At 48.6% G+C, this 15,029-nt stretch overlaps 1 pseudogene; it reads right to left on the bottom strand.

Moving 5' to 3' along the window:
* Window positions 1-1,529: 1,529 nt before the first annotated feature.
* Window positions 1,530-2,611, bottom strand: LOC125097537 (histo-blood group ABO system transferase-like; annotated as a pseudogene).
* Between the last annotated feature and the right edge of the window lie 12,418 nt (window positions 2,612-15,029).

Here is a 15,029-nt window from a genome sequence, read left to right on the forward strand (position 1 = left end):
CCCCAGGGGATGTTCCTGGCATCTGGACTGAACATGTCTTCAAAGCTACAGATATGTTGGGATCATCTTCAGGCTGAGAAGGAAGATGAGGGGGACAGAGGGGACTGAGGAGGCTCGGCATAGACAGGAAAGGGCTGAGCCACTCCTTTGGGGAGAAAGTGGGTCAGCTCCAGGCTCATGGGGACAGACCTTGAGGCCATGATGCTACATGAAATAGCCAGTCCCCAAAGGACTGAAACTGAAGGACCCCACTTGTGAGGGACAGAGAGCACTGATTCATAGAGGTGGAGGAGCTAGTGGGTGCCAGGGCTGGGGAGGGGGAATGGAGGGTTAGGGTTACGGTGAGTAGAGTTCAATTTGGGGTGATGACAAAGTTGTGGCAATGGATGGAGGTGGCAGGTCCAGAAGAGCGAATGTACTTATCGCCACTGAATGGACCCTGAAACGTGTTTAACGGTGTCAGTTATATGTCTGATACACCACAGTAGGAAAGAAGTGAGTCAGGAGGTCAGGGCCATCGTGAGTCCCAGGAGGGCCCTGGAGCAGGGATCCTGTATCTTAGTTCTCGCTCTCACGCTCTGCCCCTTGTTGGTGACTGAGCTCACAGCAGGCACTCAGTGAATGCTTGCTAAGACACAGCGCAGGCAGATGGGGGCACAAGTGCAAACCCGCCGGTGGGCACTGAGGAATCCCAACAGGATGCACATCCCGGCGGAGCCACTACAAATACCAGCACAGAAATAGTCATTTAAAACCAAGGCAGGGGGGCGCCTGGGTGGCTCAGTGGGTTAAAGCCTCTGCCTTCGGCTCAGGTCATGATCCCAGGGTTCTGGGATGGAGCCCCGCATCAGGCTCTCTGCTCGGTGGGGAGCCTGCTTCCTCCTCTCTCTCTGCCTGCTTCTCTGCCTACTTGTGATCTCTGTCTGTCAAATAAATCAATAAAATCTTTAAAAAATAAATAAATAAATAAAAAATAAAACCAAGGCAGGAACCACATATAACCCAGAGGGTTCCATTCTCCTGGAGGCTGAGCTAGCAGCCACAGCCAAGGCCTCTGGCAGTCAGGGGACTGGGGGTTTGACAGGTGGCTCGGCACACCCTTGACCCTGAAGCCCCATGGGACTGGGAGGGAAGACCCAGCCAGGGCCCATTCTGGCTCCACATCAGCTGCAGGGCCACTCCCAGCACCACCAAGATGTGTCTGTTCAGAACCAGGGAGGAAACCTTTTCTCTCGACTGTTCTTTTTAAAGATGATTGCTCAGCATTGACACAGAAAAACATCTGACATAAAACTGGAGCTGTTGGGGCGCCTGGGTGGCTCAGTGGGTTAAAGCCTCTGCCTTCGGCTCGGGTCATGATCCCAGGGTCCTGGGATCGAGCCCCACATCGGGCTCTCTGCTCAGCAGGGAGCCTGCTTCCTCCTCTCTCTCTCTGCCTGCCTCTCTGCCTACTTGTGATCTCTGTCTAATAAATAAATAAAATCTTAAAAAAAAAAAAAACTGGAGCTGTTCACAGCTGCCAATGACCCAGAAGTTATCAAAATGTAGTGACCACAAAGAGAGGAACTTGTGTCCCCAGGCAGGCCTCCCGTATGCAGGTGTGGCTGGGGGCCCTGGACATCTGGGCCTCACAGTCTCCCTCAAAGGGAGAAAAGAAGGAACCTGCTCTGATGGCTCCACTGGCAGCATCTCCGGATGGAAATGGGGGCAGCCCGTCACGTGTTCCTGGTGTCCGGATGATTCTTAGGCACAGCCATGTCTCTCAGCTTCTTCATGATGGGGAAGGAGGTGGTGGGTAGCCCAGCAGCTGCGGATCCCACAGATCCTCCAGGGACAGCCCAGCATCTGCAGGTCCCACAGGTCCTCCAGGGGACAGCACAGCAGCCACAGGTCCCACAGTTCCTCCAAGGGACAGCCCAGCAGCTGCGGGTACCACAGGTCCTCCAGGGACAGCCCAGCAGCTGCAGGTCCCCCAGGTCCTCCAAGGGACAGCCTAGCAGCTGTGGGTCCCACAGGTCCTCCAGGGCACAGCCCAACCACTGCAGGTCCCACGGGTCTTCCAGGGATAGCATCTTGGTGAGCTTGTGGTCCAGCAAGTACCTGCTCAGGTGGCTCTTGTCATGCCACATGGCCTCCATCCCATTGGCCAGGTCGACCCCCATCGCATGGTGACGGGCCAAGGTCAGTCAGTGAAACTCCACCACCAATACCCTAAAAAAGGCCCCCATGTAGTAAATGTTGCCCTGATCCCTGGGGATGTGGGCCTGGGACTATGGCTGGCACTCATAGCTGAAGTCCTTGCAGGCTGCCCAGTAGAAACTGGGGTACAGGGTGCCAAAGAGGGGGGACAGAATCTCCACACCCATGTGGTCACAGAACTTCAGGTCTATACCTGCACACCAAGTCGTCCACCTCACGGAGGAAGTGCTGCTCGCAGAAGCCGCTGACCATCACCATGTGCTGCATGGACACATCCTGCCAGTGCGGGGCACCACAGTCCTTGAGGACCTCCACCCTCCAGCCCTCCTGGTGGGGACACAAGGGCCCGGCAGCCAGCTGGTCAGTGAAGATGTAGCAGGTGACCCTGTGTCTCACCATGAAGACCACTATCTTTCAGCCCTCCCGGACAGGAACAAGGGCCTGGCAGCCGGCTGGTCGATGAAGACATAGTAGGTAACTCTGTGGCCACCATGAGGACCACCAACATCTGGCTCTCCCAGAGGGACACATGGGCCCGGCAGCCAGCTGGTCAGTGAAGATGTAGTAGGTGACCCTGTGTCCCACCATGGAAGGCTTCTCCACTGTCTGCAAGAACAGGTCCAGGAAGCTATAGGGACAGGGGACAGGGTGTGGGGAGGTTCACTGCCAGAGGGTGGCAGCAGGACCCCAGAGCTGGGGGCTGTGAACATGTACACCTTCTTCTAGGGGGCAGGCTCTGGGCTGTTTTAAGCAACAGCCACTCTCCCAGCCTGTCCTGAGTGAGTCCGCCCATGGGGCTCCCTACCTCCTGCTCCCAGAGATGGGGGCCATCAGCACCCCACCTTACAAAGGGGACCCTAAGGCTTAGAAGGTTGGAAACCCATGCAGCTCCACATGTAAGTGGGGGAAGCTCACACACGCCCAGCAGGCATGAGCCAGGCCAACAGGGGCAAATCGAGGCTCAGCCAATGGGGAAACAAGCCAGACGTGAAGCAGGAGGAGAGAACCGTGCTCCTGGCAGAGGCACAGCGTATGCAAAGGCTTGGATTCCAGCCGGAGGCACCTGCGGGAAACCACACTCCTCGGTGCCCACAGAAGGGAGGGTCCCCGTGGGAGAGGTGAGGCTGGGGGCGGGGGGGGGGGGGGCAGGAGGGGAGCAAACCACAGCCCAAAGCTTATGTTCCAGAAAGACCACTCTGGTTACTGGAGGAGAACGGGCTCTGTGCGGGCGAGGACAGGGAGACCCTAGCCCTAAGGCAACCGGAACCCTAACCCTGACCCTAACCACTAATACCAGCCCCAGTGAAATCATCACAGGATCAGCGAAGTGCATTCCTACAGCTTTCTTTGGGTAAACGTGAGGAGCCTGACCAGGAAAACTGGAAACCAAGAGCTCACGGACTCGTCTGCGCCATAAGCGAGTGTCTCTCGACAAGCGTCTCCGCTTCAGAGAGTGAAACCATGTTGCGCACCACAATGAATGTTTCAGTGAAACCACGCGGGCCTGTTAAGTGACGCAGAAATGTTCTGACCCAAATGCACGCCTGTCGCGGATACAAACACTCACGAAAGCAGGAATGAGGGTCATTTTCCGTCAGTCTACGGCGACACCGCGCGCGCCTTGAAGGAGATCCGGAGCGAGGCCGGACGCCGGCGCTCACAGGAGGACAGACACCAGGACCCGCTCGGAGGAGGCGTCCGGGACACAGCCGGATGCGGCTGCGGGGCCGAGGCCGGGACCGGAAGCTGGTGCTTAGCGCACACGGTCGCCCTCGGGAGAGCGAGAACGTTCTGGAGACCGACGTGCGGCACGTGACCTGGGCTGAGGCTGCGCAGCTGCCACCTGCCGCGTCTGGCGCGGTCCGTGTCGTCGTGCTGGGTCGCCGTGAAAACACGGAGGATGACGCTGTCCCCACGCGCGTGCACCCGGAAACGGCCCCGTGACGTAACCTGTGGAAATGCCCTCCGCCGGGAGCCTCTGCGCCGTAAACCCGTCAGGGTCGGGCACACCGCGGGTCTCGGGGCGGCTCAGGGAGAAGAAAACCGGACGGGACCGGAGAAGACGCCGGACCGTGCGGCGGGCGCGGCCGCTGACGGGGGCCTACGGTCTGGGGGCCACTGCGGGCGCCGTCAGAGTTTCCTCACCTGGGGTTCCGTGGGGGTTCCGCAGGACACTGTCCCTGTTTGGGGTCAAACGCCCCGAAGCAGCCCGTGCGACGCGGCAGACGTGGTTCGGAAGCGACAACAGAGGGTCTGCTGACGCGTCTGTGCGGCGGCCACCCGGTCCCGCAGATCCGAGGTCACCGCAGAGGACGCGGCGCTTCCCGACACCCCCGCGGGACCACGTCGCAGAAGCAGAGACGACCTCGGACTCCGGGAGGGAGGCTGAGCCCGCCGGGTCCAGAGGGTGTGGCCGAGGGAAGGACCCCGCAGGGCTGAGGCGGGGGGAGCACGAGCACCGGGAAGGTGGCTGCGCCCTGACTGCAGACTGTCGGAGGCGCCCTAGGAACCGAATCGGAGCCCGGAAAGGGGAGACCCGACAGCCCCACGCACGGCACCACCGGGGACCCCACGTCAGCCCACACGAAGCCCGGGAAGCAGGTGTACACAGCACACCCTTCCCCCGCGGGGCCCTGCGAGCACGCGCCCCCTCAGCAGTCCCGGTTCCGGCAGCTCCTGCTCACCGCCTTCTGCCACCGCGGGTCCTGAGGAGGCCGCGCTCTCGTCAGAAGGGACCGCGCATACCGCTCCCCGTGGCCTCTAGGAGCTAGGCTCTGGCGCCCCCTGCGGGCGGTGGGGGCAGTGCAGGATGCGGTGCTCTGTTCAGTGGTGACACCTGTCCCCTCCTGGGGCCCAGCCAAATCCATTAAATTTTGGAAATTCACACTGAAATCAAGCCCAATATCCCCTGACACCTCCAGAAATAGGGACAATTATCTGGAAACTATATGTAATTAAAAGAAATGCAGATATAAACTTAACAACTTATAGCAAAATTCATTCGAAATTGAAAATAAATTTAAAATACAAAACTACCAAAATATCAAAAAGAAACCATAAAGGAAAATCTACATGACCTTGGGTTTGGTGAGGAGTTTTAACGCACAATACCAGAGGCCAATCCACAAAAGAAAAAAATTGATAACATGAACTTCTTAAAATTAAAACTTCTAACTCTGAAAAAGATCTTGCTCAGAAAACTAAAAGACAAGTCACACGCTGGGGGAAAATATTTGCAAAACACATATATGATAAGGGATTTGTATTCAAAATACACCAAAAAGCTCTCAGAATTCAACAAAAAGGAAGTAACACAATTGATCATGGATAAGTATCTGAAAGATGCCTGGACAAAGAAGACGTATAGATAATAAATGAGCATATGAAACATGCTCCACAAACAGTGAGACAGCACTGCACACCTATTAGAAATGCTCACCTACAAAAAACAAGGATACCAATTGCTGGAATGTGAGAAATGGCAGCAACTGTCCTTCACTCTGGGGGAATGCACCTACCACTGCTTCGGAAGACAGTTTGGCAGGTTGTTTTCCAAAGCTAAATCTTCACCTTTAGGATCCAACAATCGTGCTTCTGGTATTTAGACAACTGCACTGAAAAACTATTTCCAAACAAAAACTCGCATGCAGTTATACACAGCAACTCTATGTCTAATGGTTAAAATCGGACAAAAATCAAGAGATACTTCAATAGATGAATCCATAAGCAAATCAGAGTACATCCAGTGAAGGAAGCAGAACATGCCACCCCAAATATGCCTCTTTGGCACAAGAATTATTTGGGGCTGATTAATTTTAAGAACCAGCAGACACAGGAGCATCTCTGAAAACTGAGCAGAGGTTGTCATTTGGTGAATGAAATGTAAACAGATAAAGGAAAGCTCCATTTATAACGAGCTTCCTGCACCAGGAACAGAAGAATGACTAAAACTCAACACACTTGTACCAAAGGAGAAGGCACAGACATAAATATGCATAACGACCATAACTTTCTTTCCTGTGCTTGGCTTGGTACTGTCCTTTAACTGGCCTTTCCACCACCCAAAATCTTTGTGTCTTTAGCTGAAAATGGCATTTAGGATGATGGCTGGGCCACTTTAGGGAGTTACTCTGCTTTCCTGGTTATCTTCCATGAATACAGAACGTATGATGGTGTTAAACTTCTGTTTGTTTTTCTCCTGTTTATCTATTCAGCAAAAAAAGGAATCAACCATCACCCCATACAAAGACATGGGTGAATCTTACATGTATTTCCCTAAGTGAAAGAATCAAGTCTGAAAAGGATACACACTGCATGACCCCATTTATAGGACATTCTGGAAAAGGAAAAACTACAGGGTGACAAAAGGATCATGGTATGGGAAGCTTGAAGTATGCCATGATATTTTAGCGCTGGATACCTGCCACTGTGCATTTGTCAAAACCCAGACATCTTCACATCCACAGAGTAAATCATAATCTACTCAAGTTATTAGAACATGGGAATATCACATTTAGGATGTGGGGTGTTTGGACCAAAGGCTGCCCCAAATGTGCCACTTCAGCATACCAATCACTTTAAATAAGTTACTTACGAGACAGCCTTGTAAGGGGGACACTCAGACCCTCCTCTGTTCCCCTAGAAGCAGGATATCAATCTCCACGTGCAGATCTCCCTGTACCAGGAGATGAAAAGACCACCTAATCACCAGATGGCAAATTTACAGCTCAGAAGGCTGCATAAACAACCCTTGTTACTTTAGACTAATTTACCACCCCAGTTCACTACCCCAGTTCAAATTGTTTAGAACTCCTTACAAATTGAAGCTCCTAAGGTTTTCTTTCTTCTCTGAATTCCTCACAGGAATTTTATCTTTGTCCACAAAGTATAAAACCTGCCTGCCTTAGTCATTTAATCATGTGTACACGATTAAACTTTGTGGGGTCAATGTAATTCCTAGTCCAAGTGGTAGAACCTTGACATGAGCAGAATTTCTTCTGCCATTTTAGTGGAATACAGAATATGATAAGTGATCTAACCGTACTGGAAATGTCTGAAAAAACACTCTCTGCAGGTTCTATGGCAAAAGATGGTGACCCAAATTAACTTCAGAAATGAGCGGAGTCTGTAGAATGTGAGGGCCTATTTAGCCAGAGCAATTCATTCCATCTTGGATTAAACAGTCATTTTGTTGTTTATGCAGTAAAACTTAAACTGACCCTGCCCCTCCCAGGGGACTCACTTAAAAGCAAGTCCAGGAAACCAGTCCCAGGTAACAAAGCCCAAATACAAGGGCGGGTCAGGCCAGGTGGAGACATCCAATCAGTGGGGAACGCATACTGTCTCCCTAGCTACCAAGGAGTGTGGGCTCCACCTTTTGGGTGCCTTTTGGGCGCCAGTTCTGACCAAGGTGGTAGGCTAGATCAAATATCTACTATAGGGTAAATTGTAATTCAATTGGTCACCTAGCATGTGACCTAGCATGACTATGCAACTTTCTCTGTGTGTTACAATCTCATTGGCCGCCTGTGTGTGGCCAGGCCCAACCACATGGCCTTTGCCCTTTAAAAGTTAATTGGCAAGGCAGAGAGGGGTCGCCCTCTCTATAGGAGGCGACCCCGGCCAGTCAGTTTGATTCTCGATGCTTGGTGCGAAATAAAGCTTTGCTTGACCTTCGCTTTGTATCAGTCTCGCTCCTTTGATTATGGACCTAACATAGACTAATGGAAAAATGTGCTGTATGTACACAGTGGAATCTACTTCACAAAGTCTCCCATTACAGTGGTAGCGAACAGATAGAACAGATCTTAAAAAACCATATCTGTGATCTGGAACGGAGCAATGAATTAAATACATGGCAGGTGGCGAAAGCCAGTTTGTCACTGGTGGAGTAGAAAGTTACAGACCAGCAAAGGGAGAAGATCACAATATGACCAGGTTGGAGACATCAGCATGAACTCGTCTTTGGCTTAATATGGATACAGACGGTACCACACAGAAATCTTTAATTAGGTGTGTTTACATAGGCTGGAATACAGGCATATGTTGTCTTGCATTGTTCACTGAGCACATTCAATTTCCACAGATAAGACTTTTTTTTTTAAGATTTTATTTATTTGACAGAGATCACAAGTAGGCAGAGAGGCAGGCAGAGAGAGAGGAGGAAGCAGGCTCCCTGCTGAGCAGAAAGCCCGATGTGGGACTTGAACCCAGGACCCTGGGATCATGACCTGAGCCAAAGGCAGAGGCTTTAACCCACTAAGCCACCCAGGCACCCCCACAGATAAGACTTTAATATCATTCTCTAACAGAAGGAGCCAGAGCTCTTTGAAGAAATTGCTGACACTAGGACTGAGACAGTAAATGTAGGAGCAAGGTTACCCTTGAAGTATCAGAAACTAAGGAAGTACCAAGAAAAAACCCACAAAGATGAAATGATGTCAACAGAAAACAGGAGCCAATGGAAAACACTGGAAAAATGAATGATTTGTAAAAAAAGAAATCACAGGCCCAAAATGGAGTCACTTATGTTAAGAGACCCAGGTCAGCAAACGACAACTTACTACCTAACCCAACTGCTGTTTCACATAACCCCATCTCCATGTAAACTTTAAGCAGTCAACCTGGAAAATGTACTGAATGGCCCCTTCGGTTCCCCTTAAGAGGCCGACCTGGCCTAAAACAATGCATTCTTTATTAATGATTTTCTTTTTTCAATTCCTTGTGTGTGTGTGTGTGTGTGTGTGTGTGTGTGTGTGTGTGTGTGTGTTTTTAAGAATTAGTCATTGTGTTTTATTTGACTTGTTAACTAGAAACATTATCAGGAATCCCCCACCCCAGGCAAGATAAAGGGGGAAAGTATGCATTGTATTATCTATTTTCAGCTTCTGAATAAAAATGATTTTTAAGGCCATGTCTTCAAGACAGAGAGATTTCCCATCCTGTTCTTTTATTTTTTTTTTATTAAAGATTTTTTTTTATTTATTTATTTGACAGACAGAGATCACAAGTAGGCAGAGAGGCAGGCAGAGGGAGAGAGAGGAGAAAGCAGGCTCCCTGCTGAGCAGAGAGCCCAATGTGGGGCACTATCCCAGGACCCTGGGATCATGACCTGAGCCGAAGGCAGAGGCTTTAACCCACCGAGCCACCCAGGCGCCCCTCCCATCCTGTTCTTTTAAACCTGAAATGATTTAGCACTCACAATCCCCCAAAATACTCCGGCACAGTACCAATCCTTGACTTCCTCCATGTAATACAGAATTTCCCTATAACTTAGTCACACCTTTATAAGATGAAAAAGCAACAAAATATTTTATAGATTGTACATTTTAACTCCCTTGTTATGCATATGAAGAAACTGAGGACTAGCGAAATAAACATCTTGGAGAACCATTTATTTATCACGATGGTCCCCAAGTCCCTCTCAACTCAGGAAGCAACTACCCTTCTCCTACTCTCCTATTTGAATAGTCTCTATAATTCTTATAAATAAACCAAAGCAGTCTCCATTTATTCTTTCACACTGCTACTCTGGTACTTCACATTGTATTACCTATTGTGAAAAAATACAAGATTACAAATGTTTTAAAGAAAGGAGCATTCACCATTGCTGGAATGATTAAAGACAACTGTACGGAGAGGTAGTACGTGTGCTAGGCCTAGAAGCACGTTTATAATTTAGACAGGCTAGGGGTATAAAAGGGGAAGTATATAAATACTGTCATACAATTCCCTGTCTGCTTTTAAAAGCCTTTCCTTCCATGCAGCTCAAAGAAGGCCCTTTCTATTTGCTAGATGGGATGCTGAGCAATTCAAGAACAGTTCAATAAAGCCAAGGTGATCTTTTAAATTACTCAGTTGCATTCTTTATTAACAGATTAAATAGGTTTTTACAATTGGGATTGAATAGACCTGTCCTAACAGAATTCCAAATAATAGATATAGACACTTAGCCACCCATCAAAGAGGTGGCTTCTGAAGCATGTGGGCTCCACACAGTGTCTTGAAGACACACCATACACACACAGGAAAGGGTAACGTCATGGCGGAGAAGCCTGACCAACACTGCCTCAGCCAGGTGACCAACATTAACATGGACAGTGACAAGTGTTCTCTTGTTGTACAGTGATGACAGAGCACTTTAACTCTGTGATCTGCTTCCTCGAAACCTACAACCCCAGTCTAACCATGAGAAAAATAACTAAATCCCAATGCACGTCTATGTACAAAATCCCTGACCAGTCCTCCTCAACATGGTCAAGGTCATTGAAATAAGACAAGTCTGAGAGACTATCCCTGCCAAGGAGAGCCTAAAGAGACGTGATGACCACATGTCATGTGGTGTCCTGCCCAGAATGCTGGAGCCAGGAAAGGTAGAACAGAGGGAACCTGAAAAAGGAAGGACTGTAGTAAATAATATATCAACATTTGTTCATTAATTATGACAATTCTGAAGAAAAATAGAAAGAGAGTAGAAATTAAAGGTCAAATAAGAGAAATCTATTCCATCAGACTGGAAGCTTAGAGCAAATAAATGATTCTTTAGTAAAATAACATTAACAAAATGGACCCTAAAATAAGGAAAAAACAACAAGCAGACCAATTAGCCATCCAGGGACTCTCTCCTGCTGGCTCTCCCCTCACTGCTCTGGAGCTGCCCTGAGACTTGCCCACCCCCACCACTGTCTTCCCCTCCCCAGCCACGCACAACCCAGTGAGGACGCCATGCACAGGGAGTCTCAGGGATTGTTGACCTTGATGTGTCACCTAGCACTTTTTGGATGGCAAGGGTCTGGACACGCTTACTGAAGTAAAAGAAATTAATATTTTTAAATGGTAGAAATAAATTATTACTTGCAGGAGGCAAATTAAGAGTGGGTTTGGACCTAGAAGTGCCAGAGGCTCACACTCTCACAGTGTGACCTGGACCCTCTCCAACCCGCCATCCTGCTAAGTGTTCTGGACATTCACAGGCACAGTCTCTCTCACTGCATCTGGGGCCTCTAGCAACTCTGGGCTGATACCCACTCATCATCTAGTCTACAGGGAAGCATTTCTCCTTCCCTTGAGTCCCAAGGAAAGTCACAGCTTTAAGTCTTTGGTCTTGGGACACATTCTTATCCTTGGAACCATCTGAGCACCTAGAAGATGGAGCACGGTGTTGGCTAGACTTGGATCATACACCCACCTTCAAGGTGGGGGAATGTGGGGTCTAAACTCTGGAACTCTTTGGATGGGAGGTAGATGATATTATTGCTCAGTGAATCGGTGGGAGGCTCAAGGATTATTCCACAGCCCAAAATCCATACTTGGCATGCTTTCTAAAGGTCACAGTCCTTGGATCATGCACATGGCTCTCCAAGAACACACAGTCTCAGTGAGAAACTGCCCGCTGGGAACACAGTTGTTCCTGTATTCTTGATTCTTAACGAATGTGCATGTCAAAGCTCACACTATAACTGGGAGGCCAAACGCTTGCGGAGCCGGTCTGCTGTATGGCTGTTGTGGCCACGGCCACATCCAATGTTTGGAGAGTAAGAGGCTGTGAGGGAGCAGGCGTTTGTCTCCACCACAGAGGCTGAATGAGAATGAATGGAGACATCCAGAGAGGCTGTCTATGTGGCCCATGAACCATTAAACTGACCAGTAATTGGCCACAAGGGTTGTCAAGACCCAGGCTGGCCTGAGCAGGACCACGGATGCCTGCCTGGATGGTTGGAGGCCAAGGGCTGTCCGATCTGAGACCTGACTATCTATTTCTGATCACTCAGCTAGGATGAAGGATCCAGATGGTGCCAGGAGAGCACCACCAGCCCATGAGAAGTCTGCCCATGGTAGGCTTTCTGGTAGCTGGTAAGCCACTGCACCCAGTCCTGTATAAAGTCACGTGCATCTGGGGCGCCTGGGTGGCTCAGTGGGTTATGCCTCTGCCTTAGGCTCAGGTCATGATCTCAGGGTCCTGGGATGGAGCCCTGCGTCAGGTTCTCTGCTCAGCGGGGAGCCTCCTTCCCGCTCCCCATCTGCCTGCCTCTCTGCCTACTTATAATCTCTGTGTCAAATAAATAAATAAATAAAATCTTTAAAAAAAAAAAAAAAAAGTCACACGAATCTACTGTATGCCCCCAAGGGTCAGGCCTTTGCTGGAAACTTAGGCTGCCCAGGCAGAACCCCTCCCAGATGGGAGGATGGAAGGACTGTGCACAATCTTGAGGCCTTCCAAAACCCTCAACTGGGGTTGAGTTGAATTTGAAACAGTGACCAGGCAGATATTTCACTCTTCTATTACAGTCCAAACTGAGGGGCAAAAAACCTATAGCCCAGCTCAATCCCTAATGTGTATGTGATCATGGGTGTTTCCTGTCCATCCTAGAGGCCCAGAGAGTCAGAGATGAGATAGAGGATAGGCAATAGGGCCATTACACTAAAACCAAACCCTGACCCAGACCCTGACCCAGGCCCTGACACTGACACTGACTCTGAGCCAGACCCTGAACCTGGTCCCAAGCCTGCCCCTGGACCCAACCCATGACCCTGACCCTAGACCTTGATCCCCAACACCAACCATGGCCCTGACCCTTCCCTTACCCCCAACCCTGACTTTACCCTAAACCCTAAACTGGACCCTGACCTGCCCTCTAGCATGTTTTATTTTCCAATCACACCGACATTATCTTTGGCTAAGTGCAAAGGAGATGACAGTTCTCTGGGTCTCTCATTTCTCCAAGCCACTACTGATGGATTTGATAATTTATATCAGTCAGTTCTCAAAGACTTTGTAATTTTTACTGCATCCCGTATTAGAGAATAATGTAACACTAGGAGGTTGAGTCTGGGACCCATGATCACAGAGTGAGTACAAAATGTGAACTAAGATCCTCCTCAATTCTCATCATATGGAGAATGATCAAGGTCTCTGGGCTTCAAGCTCAAGGGGTAAGTGGTATTCCCACTGCTTATCATAAATATATGGATGTGAACACAGGTATGACTGTTTTTAAATACATAGTTTATTTTTCCAACTGTTGCATATCATGAATGATCCTTAACAGAATTTTGTGTGCACAGTATAAATATTCCCGTCTTCTTAAAATTGAGGATTAGGGATTGATGTGTTCTTGAATGTAGTTTGCATCAAAAATACTTCACTATGGTTCTCACTGTAATTGTTTTATATTTTTCAATCAGACCTAACCTTCCTTGCACCACGAGACCTCTCTTCAGCACACCTGCACCTGAGGAACATCCAAATTAATAGTGCTGGGGAGGACGTTTTCTGGAATAATAACGGAAAATCCAGGGCATAATATGTCATTCTAAACTATGGGAACTTTCCTATTGGTTCAGAATTTTCAGTGGAAGAGGAACACTTTGTCCTCAGTCCCCACGGAATCATGGAGCCACCCAGAAGACAGGGTGGGCCACTGGGTCACTGAGATTAATTACAAATCTACTGTTGGATGTATTTTTGCACAGAGCTCAGAACAGAGCTCTGACATAAAAATAATCATGCTCCCTCGCTTGAACATTCTGAAATACCAACATAATAAGTTATCGGTATAATTATAGTTATTCATTAATAATTAAACACGATCTCAAAGAAGCTGTATTCAAATACATATATGACAGATCATGTCCTAATAGACTAGGACTTTTTATCAATTACTTAAACGTAAGCACTGAAACCTGAAATACTCTGTAGTGGTAGCCATGAGCCTAGGGAATTTAGCAAGGTAATACAGGGTTCATGAACTTCATATGACATTTCAAGTGTTAATTATGACATTTACCTATTGCTCGGCATTGAGTTTTTTTTTTTAATTTTATTCATTTATTTGACAGACAGAGATCACAGCAGGCAGAGAGTCAGGCAGAGAGGAGGGGCGGGGAGCAGGCTCCCTGCTGAGTAGAGAGCCCGATGCGGGGCTCGATCCCAGGACCAAGATCATGACCTGAGCCGAAGGCAGAGGCTTAACCCACTGAGCCACCCAAGAGCCCCTGTTTTTCTTTTTTTAAAGACTTTTTATTATTTGAGAGAGAGAGAGAGCGTGCACACCAGGGAGTAGGGGCCGACCCCCCACTGAGCATGGAGTCCAATCCAGGGCTTGACCCTAGGACCCCAACATCATGACCTGAACTGAAATCAGATGCTTAATCCAGTGAGCCACCCAGGGACCCCACAATTTTTCTTCTTTACTAATCTTCCCAAACACAGGATCTGATTTCATTAACTACTCTCTCAAAATATAAAGTGAGGGTGACTCTTGCAGGTACTCTAAAAAGCTACAAATCTTTAGTCGAAAAAACATTAAATCTGTTCACTATTAGATATTGTAACTACTGTGAATATCCCTCAAATCTACAGCAAAATATCTCTTATTATTGCTCGGACTCCCTACTCTGTATGCAGACAGAACTGGGTCCCAGGACTCAAGAAAATCTCTCTGAAGCCTGCCTTTAATGAAAGCTCTGCTAGTTCACGGGGGCAGGTGTCCAACCAGTCAGGCACCTGCAGCAGCATCTCTCTCCTATACCTTCTCCCTCCCAGTCTCCCAGGGGAGAGTCATGTAACTACAGGCAGGGTTTCATTATTCAGCCATCATTTATTCATACATTTAGTTAATTCATTTATTAATTCCATTGCTGAAACTTAGTCATTCCACTATGTAATCAGTAAACTACCCATTTGCCTTGGAATCTCCTCACCACCTACCTTGCCTGGTTAATTCCTACTCATTCACTTCCCATCTTGAAAATGTTACTGCACTTGAACAAAATTTGCCTCGCTGATTTAGCAAATCCAATGAGACTACCAAAACTATTTTGCAGGGCGC

This window comes from Lutra lutra, chromosome 4 (assembly GCF_902655055.1).
Source record: "Lutra lutra chromosome 4, mLutLut1.2, whole genome shotgun sequence".
In the NCBI taxonomy this organism is placed as follows: domain Eukaryota; kingdom Metazoa; phylum Chordata; class Mammalia; order Carnivora; family Mustelidae; genus Lutra; species Lutra lutra.